The sequence below is a fragment of the Rhinoderma darwinii genome, chromosome 2 (genome assembly GCF_050947455.1).
Source record: "Rhinoderma darwinii isolate aRhiDar2 chromosome 2, aRhiDar2.hap1, whole genome shotgun sequence".
Classification (NCBI taxonomy): domain Eukaryota; kingdom Metazoa; phylum Chordata; class Amphibia; order Anura; family Rhinodermatidae; genus Rhinoderma; species Rhinoderma darwinii.
This window is the reverse complement of record NC_134688.1, coordinates 409149678-409158771: the sequence shown is the minus strand read 5'-3', so window position 1 is coordinate 409158771 and position 9094 is coordinate 409149678.

Below are 9094 nucleotides of genomic sequence, written 5' to 3'. Positions count from 1 at the left end.
GCTCAAACATGCTCTTTCAAATGGCGTACTATTTCTCTCAAATACCTGGGAATAGAAATTCTTAAACAACATGTTGACATTTACTCTAAACTATACCCCTATCCTTAAACGAACTCTAAGTTCATGTTCAGACGTGGCAGAATTTTTCCGCTGCAAATGTTGGTGCAGATTTGGGGCAATTACGCAACGAATCTGCACCAACATTTGCATATTTAACAGGTAATTCAGACGTTGCAGATATCACAGCGGACTTGCCAAAGATTTCAGTTTTTGCATTGCAAAGGCTGAAATCCGCAGTGAAATTCTGCATCGGAATTCAACAGCAATTCCGCCACGTGTGAATGTGCCCTAAAGGTTTTGTAAAATTATAGCTGCAAACGTATGTCCAGGTTTGGTTGCATAAACGACGTTAAAATGGATGTTTTACGTATACCTGTATAACTGTAACGTCTATGGCCACGGCCCGTCGTTCGGTCGTTAACCTCGACGGCCGTGGCCATGGACAGCTTACCTCCCTGCAGGGTCATCCCCCAGTCAGGCGCCGGCAGTCACTTCCGGATTCTGAGTGTCTCCGGCGAGCGCGCGCGCCCGTGCACGGCCTTAAAGGGCCAGTGCGCGCGTTTTTGCAGTAAATCTGCAATCTGGCCCAGGATGCCCTGGGCTATAAAAAGGGCTCTGCCCTCTTGCCCTTTGCCAGAGCGTTGTTAGTTTTCCATTGTTCGTCTTGCTTATGGTCCCCCAGTGTCTTCCAGCCTCCCAGTGTACCTTGCTCCTGTATCCCGTATCCTGTTTCCGTGCTACCTAGTGCTATTGCCGTGCTGTGCTACTTGCCGTGCTGTGCTACAGCCTATGCTGACCTGCTACGCCTCACCGGACGACTTCCCGCTGCCTGGTCCTGGACATGCCTGCCTCGCCACTGCCTACGATTGCCTCAGGTACTCTCGCTGAACTATCGAACTGTGTACTTACCAATTTGGCCAGCTGCCATCCCGCTACGCGGTACGGCCCAGTGGGTTCACACCTCGCACCGTGACAATAACAGTGTCTGTAATTTGCAATGTATATCTCATGTACTGAAATTGTAACTTTATTTCTTTGCTCTTTGGGCTAATGTGCCCCTGTTTCTATGATGTTACGATTTGTATTTCAAATAAAAACAGATTTAAGAAAAAAAAATGGATGTTTTACCTAAATTTTTGTACATATTTCAGACTGTCCCCATTATGGTTCCGTCATCGTTTTTTCGCAAACTTAACAGAGTCATTAGCAAATTTGTTTGGGGTTCATCCAGACCACGCGTTCTCGGTTCTCTGTCGACATGAAACGGATAGAGGAACTGAATTACCTGATTTTGCACCATTTCACCGTGCAGCGATTCTTATGAGGGTAGCAGACTGGTTTAGATCGTCGGTCAATAAGCAATGGATCAGGATTGAGAAAGAAATGTCGTCTGTAAAGGATCTGCCAGACACAGCTTCTGTGTCGACGCCCGTGGTTACTCAGTCTGCACCTGCTCCTAAGTCTGATAGAGTGACTCCTTCTTCCACCACTCAGGCTGGGAGGCTGAGGAGTGGGAGAGCCTATCACAGCTTGGCCAGACGGAGCTAGCTCCCGCCCTTTGTCTATTTATACCTTCATTTCCTGCTTCTACTTTGCCTGTGATTCTGCTTGTTTCCTGGCTCTGCTGCTGCTGCTTGTACTATTTGTCCTCTGCTTCATATTGACCCTGGCTTTACTGACTACTCTCTTGCTCTGCGTTTGGTATCTCATACACTCCTGCTTTGACTCGGCTCGTTCACTACTCTTGTAGCTCACTGTGTTGCCGTGGGCATCTGCCCCTTTTCCATTAGCTTCTTTGTACCCTTGTCTGTCTGTCGTGCACATAGTGAGAGTAGGGACCATCGCCCAGTTGTACGCCATCGCCTAGGATGGGCCATTGCAAGTAGGCAGGGACTGAGTAGCGGGTAGATTAGGGCTCACCTGTCTGTCTCCCTACCCTGTCATTACATCGTCCCTGGCCCTAACTTCTCTCCCATGGTTAAATAGCTCACATAGACGGGTGGACTCACTTCCTTTGTTAACCCAGCATTCACACAGACATTCACATAGACCAGGCCCTCTCACTCCACTTTTTGACAACCCTGTCTTTCCTCCTGCAGTTGGAGCAGCGGATTTTCTGAGTTGGCAGGGATCGGCAATGTCTGCTTAGCAAAAACTATATCTTTAACTGGGTAGCTCCATACTATCAGTGTTTTTGCTAATTATTGTCCGGAGAGGAGATTGGGGTGGTTGCCATATCTACAATTAAGGTCATACATATCTTCTATGGAGGACCGTACAGTCCTCACTCAGGATAAGACTCCTATGGTGTCCTTTCTACATCAGTCTTCTTCTCCGTCTCATTTGCTCCCCTCATTCCGCACTTTCCTCCAGCCCTCTTTTTCTCTAACACAAGTCACTTATACTAAGTCTTGAGAAAAAAGAACTATGACTTCAGATTTCGGATGAAGATTGGCAGAAGGCATTCATACTTACGCATAAACTCCCTACTTCATGTTTTGCACAAGAGAAGAATTATAAAATTCTTACCAGGTGGTACTAGTGCCCGTCTCTTTTGCATAGGATTTTCCCCTCTGTGTCAGATCTTTGCTGGCATTGCGGGAGGGACCCCGGGACTATGCTACATATTTGGTGGGACTGCCCATAATTACACCCATTTTGGATAACAATATTTGACCTCTACAACAAACTTACAGCCTCTACAGTTCCTGCTAATCCTGTAGCAGGTCTACTAACTATTATACCAGGGACGCTTTCCGGCCTTTAAAAGGATCTTCTTAGACATTTTCTGACTGCAACTAGAACTGTAATTCCTCGCCACTGGAAATCCATACAGATTCCTTCCTCAGGTGAGGGGTTCGTGGAGTTAAACCTTCAAATGAGAATGGAAGAATTTATGTCAGATGATCACGACAGTTCTGCGAGATTTCTCCAAACTTGGGCCCTCTGGGTTGAGTACCGAGACGGTGATGACCTTCCTCGGTGGTTAGCAGGTGTTGATTGAATTGTTTTCTGTTACGTAATAACCTACAGTGAATACTGAAGTGCCTTCAGTTGCTCCCTTATTTCTCCCCTCCCTCTCCTTATTATTGTTTGTCTCCCCTGTCTGTGTATTGTCTTTTCTTTTTATTTCCATTTTATTCTGTAATCTTGGATTATTGCAGACGCCTATTTTATAGAATTTCTGCCATACATATTTTGTATTATGAATACATTATTTTTGTACTTCTTCTACTTCCATTACTTCGCATATGCGACTACCGCACATTTTGTATGCTTTTGCTGATACTGCTTATCTTTGCACTTTTGTACTTCCTTATTTTAAAATAATAAACTCAATAATTAAAAAAAAAAGTGATCAAAAAGTCGCATGTACCCCAAAATAGTACCAATAAAAACTACAACAAGTCCCGCAGAAAACAAGCCCTTACACAGCTTTTTTTATCTGAAAAATAAAAAAGTTATGGCTCTCAGAATATGGTGACACAAAAAATTAATTATTTTAAAAAAAAAGTGATTTCATTGTGCAAACGCTGCAAAACATAAAAAAAACTAAATACATATGGTATCGCCGTAATCGTATCGACCCCCAGAATAAAGTAAAAAAGTGATTTATAGCCCATGGTGAACGCCGCAAAAAAGAGAATAAGAAACATTGTCAGAATTGGTGGTTTTTGGTCACCTTACTTGCCAAAAAATTGCATATAAAGGGATTTAAAAAAATCACATGTACCCCAAAATGGTACCAATTAAAACTAAAGAGGCTCTGTCACCAGATTCTCAAATCCCTATCTCCTATTGCATGTGATCGGCGCTGCAATGTAGATAACAGTAACGTTTTTTGTTTTTTTTAAACGTTCATTTTTGGCCAAGTTATGAGCTATTTTATATATATGCAAATGAGGTTTGAAATGGACAACTGGGCGTTTTTTTTTCGTTATGTCCAACTGGGCGTGTATTGTGTTTTTAACTGGGCGTGTTTACGTGTATGATGCTGACCAATCAGTGACCAGTCAGCATTATACACTCCTCTCCATTCATTTACACAGCAGCGATGTGCAGCCACATAAACAGAGATTAACGTTACTGCAGTGTCCTGATAATGAATACACATGATCATCCAGCCTGGACGTCATGTGTATTCAGAATCCTGACACTTCTGAATCTTTTCTGTGAGACTCCGGCAAGGGAAGCGAAATCTCGCGAGATTACGGAGGTAAACGAGATTTTGTTTCTCTTGCTAGAAATCTCAAAGAAAAGATTCAGAAGTGTCAGGATTCTGAATACACATGACGTCCAGGCTGGATGATCATGTGTATTCATTATCAGGACACTGCAGTAACGTTAATCTCTGTTTAAGTGGCTGCACATCGCTGCTGTGTAAATCAATGGAGAGGAGTGTATGATGCTGACTGGTCACTGATTGGTCAGCGTCATACACGTAAACACGCCCAGTTAAAAACACAATACACGCCCAGTTGGACATAACGAAAAAACACGCCCAGTTGTCCATTTCAAACCTCATTTGCATTTGTAACGTCCTGGAAAAATAAAAGGATGTTCAAAAAAATGATGCCAACATAAAGTAGACATATGGCAAATGTTAACTAGTAACTCTTTTGTGTTTGTATTTTACAAATTTCTCAAAATTTTGGTGTTTTTCACTGTTAAATACTAAATTTATCGACCAAATTTTCCCACTATCATAAAGTAAAATATGTAATGATAAAACAATCTCAGAATCGCTTGGATAGGTAAAAGCATTCCAAAGTTATTACAACATAAAGTAACACGTCAGATTTTAAGAAATCGGCTGTGTCCACAAGGCCAAAACAGGCTGTGTCCTGAAGGGGTTAAAAGGGGAAAGGTACTTGAAATCATTGTTTTCTTCTGCTAGCCATGGTTACCTCCAAACACGTGCAGTCATCATTGCTTTGCATCAAAAGGGATTTACAGACATGGACATTGCTGCTTGTAAGATTGCCCTTAAATCAACCATTTATCGGATCATTAAGAACTTCAAGGAGAGAGGTTCAATTGCTGTGAAGAAGGCTTCAGGGTGCCCAAGAAAGTCCATCAAGTGCCAGGACCATCTCCTAAAGAAGATTCAGCTATGGGATCGGTTCAGCACCAGTGCAGAGCTTGCTCAGAAATGGCAGCAGGCAGGTGTAAGTGCATCTGCACGCACAGTGAGGCGAAGACTTATAGAGGCTGGCCTGGTGTCAAGAAGGGCAGCAAAGAAGTCACTTCTCTCCAAGAAAAACATCAAGGACAGACTGACATTCTGCAAGAAGTACAGGGATTGGACTGCAGAGGAATGGGGGTAAAGTTATTTTATATGATGAAGCCTCCTTCAGACTGTTTGGGACATCTGGAAGAATGATTGTCTGGAGAAGACAAGGTGAACACTACCATGAGTCCGGTGTCATGCCAACAGTAAAGCATCCTGAGACCACTCATGTGTGGGATTGCTTTTCATCCAAGGGAGTAGGCTCCCTCACAATTTTGCCTAAGAACACTTCCATGAATAAAGAATGGTATCTAAACATCCTCCAAGAGCAACTTTTCCCAACGATGCAAGAGCAATTTAGTGATGTACAATGCTTTTCCAGCAAGATGGAGCACCATGTCAAAAGGCAAAAGTGATAACTAAATGGCTCGGTGAACAAAACATTTAAATTTTGAGTCCCTGGCCAGGAAACTCTCCAAATCTCAATCCCATTGAGAACCTGTGGTCAATCCTCAAAAAGCGGATGGGCAAAGAAAAACACAGAAATTGTAAACCCTGATTGGACAAGAATGGGTTGCCATCAGTCAGGATTTGGCCCAGAAATTAATATCCAGCATGCCGGGGCGAATTGCAGAAGTCTTGAAAAAGAAGGGTCAACACTGTAAATATTGAGTTTTTGCATAAACTTGACGTATTTGTCAATAAAAGTTTAAAAACTTATGAAATGCTTATAATTGTACTTCAGTAACCATAGACACATCTGACTAAAAGATCTAAAAACACTGAAGCAGCAAACATTGTGCAAACCAAAATTTGCATCAGTCTCAAAAATTTTGGCCAGGACTGTATATAAACTGATGTTCAAAAATGTACATAACCTTTAATCTATTTACCTCTAGGCCCCATGCACACGACTGTGCCCGTAAGCATTTGCGGCCTGTGCTCCCATTATAAAGTACGGGAGCACGGTCTGTAAAATTAAAAAAATAGGACATGTCCTATTTTTTACGGAAGGTTTCTATGGCCCGGACACCTTCCCGTAAATATACGGGAAGGTATGCATCGGCCATAGAAATGAATGACCCAATTATGGTCAATAATTATGGAAAAAATCTACGGTCGTGTGCAGGCCTAACAGGTTGGTCAGTGTGTTTTTGTTTATCTCCGGATAATCTATAGACACACTATGTACATAGAATTTATTTATAAAGTATGTCCACAGACAATTGTACAAGGACTTTCATGTTTAAAGAGGCTCTGTCACCAGATTTTGCAACCCCTATCTGCTATTGCAGCAGATAAGCGCTGCAATGTAGATTACAGTAACGTTTTTATTTTTTAAAAACGAGCATTTTTGGCCAAGTTATGACCATTTTTGTAGTTATGCAAATGAGGCTTGCAAAAGTCCAAGTGGGTGTGTTTAAAAGTAAAAGTCCAAGTGGGCGTGTATTGTGTGCGTACATCGGGGCGTTTTTAATACTTTTACTAGCTGGGCGTTCTGATGAGAAGTATCATCCACTACTCTTCAGAACGCCCAGCTTCTGCCAGATCACACTGTGACGTCACTCACAGGTCCTGCATCGTGTCAGACGAGCGAGGACACATCGGCACCAGAGGCTACAGTTGATTCTGCAGCAGCATCAGCGGTTGCAGGTAAGTAGCTACATCGACTTACCTGCTAACGCCGATGTTGCTGCAGAATCAACTGAAGCCTCTGGTGCCGATGTGTCCTCGCTCGTCTGACACGATGCAGGACCTGTGAGTGACGTCACAGCGTGATCTGGCAGAAGCTGGGCGTTCTGAAGAGAAGTGGATGATACTTCTCATGAGAACGCCCAGCTAGTAAAAGAATAAAAACGCCCCGATGTACGCACATAATACACGCCCACTTGGACTTTTACTTTTAAACACACCCACTTGGACTTTTGCAAGCCTCATTTGCATAACTACAAAAATGGTCATAACTTGGCCAAAAATGCTCGTTATACAGACATGGCTCCTGAGATCTACTAAACTTTTATGGCAAATATATTATGAACATTCAAAAATGTTAGCTCTCAGCTGTAGCTAAAAGTGCAGAACCTCTGTAACATAATTATTTTAGCTTCTGTAAATATTTTATGTCACCCTGGAGTTAAATTTGCTGCTATCACAGATTTTTTTTTCTTACTAAAACGTATAAAACAGAAGGCAATAACAATTTTGTATAAGATAATTTTTTTACTAATTGCTTTACTGTCAACACTTCAGCAACTTGACAACTGTCCCCTTGGAAGTCACAATGACTTTGGTTAGTATTATCTATTATAAAAAACTTTACTTCAGACAGTTGTGCACTGGTTGAAAGATAGTCTTAACAGATGTGTGAGAGAAACTTTATCAGCACAAATGTAGTATGACGGCAAGAACACAAAAATCCCATCTAATCAATAATTCAACCTGACATACCCAGTAGCGGAGAAACTTGAAAAATATAGACAAGCCAGTAACAATTATTTCTGAACAACATAGATACCCCAAGAAATATACATTTGGAATCTAGTTTAGATGATACATATTAATTATTCACAAGCATACTAATGGCTGCAGTAAAATATTGCATCTGTAAAATATTCATGACAATTTGAAAAGTAATGATGAAACCGGAACATTGATCCAATGTATGTCCCAAATCAAGGGGAATGAGCCATTAACATGCATGTCATGTCTCCAAGACACTAAATGCCCAATATGGTTAACCATATATCTATGCACAACACCCTTTTTGAAAAAGCACAAAAGGAAATTAAAAGAAACTTTAGAATATTTTAAAGGGAAGGTGTCATTAAATTATTTTATTTTTTTATCATACTGCTTTTAGTATGTTATGAACATAAATTTTATTTATTTGTGTTCTTGTGTTCTACTTTTTACTTTCTTCTTACTTTTACTTCTCTATGGGGGCTGCCATTTTTTTTAAATCTCTGTATGTGTCGATTAACGACACATACAGAGATGGAATACGACACATACATTCCCATAGAGAATGCGAACGGGAGCCGTTCCATTCACTGCAGCGTACGCCGTCTGTGTGGGAACGGCGCATGCGCCGTTCCCACACAGATCAAAACTAAGCTCGTTAGCAGAGCAAAATCCGGCGCCATTTTCATGTGGACCGGAAACCGCTGCCGGACAGTAAGATGACGACTTCCGGCCGCGGCTTCCGGCCATATGTTCAAGGAAGCGAAGACGCAAGGAATAGGAGCGGAGGCGGCAGGAGCAGGTAATTTATGTTTGTGTATGTGATGTGTGTATTATATTCATGTATGTTAGTGTTATAATGTTTGCTTAGCACTGTATCTAATCCTCCTACACTGTGCAGTCGCTCAGGCGGCACACAGTGTAGGAGGTTTGAAGATTCAAACCCCTCCTTCTCCTGGTACTAGCCAGAATAAGGGAGGGGGGATTGTGTGAGGACACTAGAGCGAGTGTGTCTACCCCAAATTTGCAGCATAAAGCAATGAGGTTGCTTTACCACATTGACCATGCTGCAATTTTGGGAACTGCTCCCTCTAGTGACCAGCACATGGAAATGTTATAAATTAGAATCTAATTTATAGTATTTACTGTTTTGTGAAAAAAAATAAAAAAATTAAAACAACGTGTAATCACTTAAATAATAATTGCTTAACTAAAAAAAATAAAAAAAATATTCTAGTGACACATTCCTTTTAAAGGTCACTACACAGTGTGTTCTGAATGCTTAATGGGATAGTCAGGCTTAGAAAAGCCATTTTCAAATACCCTTTTGAGTAGAGGGAAGAC